Genomic DNA, 1250 nt, shown 5'->3' with positions numbered 1-1250 from the left:
CAACTTTTGAGAAGCTAACTCAGAAGATGCATTATGATTACTCTACTAGCAAGGTTTTGAAATGATCTACACTAAAACATCCTAGCTCTAACCTAATCACCCTTAATCTTCCTAACCCATGAATTCAAATGGTGATTACTCACTACTCTTCATGATTCCTCTTAAACCCATTTTGGATTTCAGATTCATCATACAGAGGGATACAACAATGAATTGGAAACACAGAATTGCAATAACTAGATTAACAAGAATGATTCAAGAGATGAACTTTCCAAAGGTTTTTCTTAAGAACAAAAGATAATCCTGCCCGGTGGCTGCCAAAGGTACTTAAAACATAGGTTTTTGAAAAGTAAAAACGTGCATAATGAAATAACCAAAAGGCCCTTGAGAAAACATGAAATCGGCCAAACATATAGACGCGGAGCGACCTCAGCACGTTGCTGCGAGAGGTCGCTCCCGGGTCGTTTCTTCGCGAGCAACCTGGCTGTGTCGCTCCGAAGACGTCGCTCCCGGGTCGTCCCTCGTGAGAGACCTGGCTGTGTCGCTCTGAAGACGTCGCTCCCGGCTTGCTCGCAAACCATAAACGCGAGCGACCTCTGGGTGTCGCTGTGGTGAGGTCGCTCTAGGAGCTGGAGCGAGTTCGCCTTGTCGCTCTAGGAGGTCGCTCCGAAGCGTAAATGGCGAGCGAGTTCATGACGTCGCTCCGGTAGGTCGCTCCCATGCATTGCACGTTGATCGCTTTAAACACTTCTTTTGAGCTCCAAATGCGCCCAAATGTCTCAAGGAACTCCATGTGGTACTCCAATACCTGATAGAGACATATGTATGCAAAATGCAACATAGACATGGCTAAACCTTAATCTATATGATGAAAATGCACATGGATGAATGGATAAAACAATGTAAATATGCAAGATATCAACTACTCCCCCAAACTTATTCTTTTACTTTTCCTCAAGTGAACTTTCTAGAACTAATAGGGAGAGAAGTTTGAAGGTGGGAGTTCATAGCCAAAAGAAACACACAAACCACTCAAATCAACATCTAAATTCAGCATTAGTACACCCTCTCTTATTATACTCTAGCTTCTCTAGGCCTATCTCAACTCTTTTCATCCCTACACTCATCATCATGCATTCACACATGCAAATCAGCCAACTCTCAAGTTCATTAAGCATAGCATCAAGTGAATTCTTGCAAATGATCAATTGGTCCAAATCATTTGGGTAAGAGGATGCTTTTTAATCAAT

The sequence above is a fragment of the Brassica oleracea genome, unplaced genomic scaffold (genome assembly GCF_000695525.1).
Source record: "Brassica oleracea var. oleracea cultivar TO1000 unplaced genomic scaffold, BOL UnpScaffold01316, whole genome shotgun sequence".
Lineage (NCBI taxonomy): Eukaryota > Viridiplantae > Streptophyta > Magnoliopsida > Brassicales > Brassicaceae > Brassica > Brassica oleracea.
Note: the sequence above shows the minus strand (reverse complement) of the source record.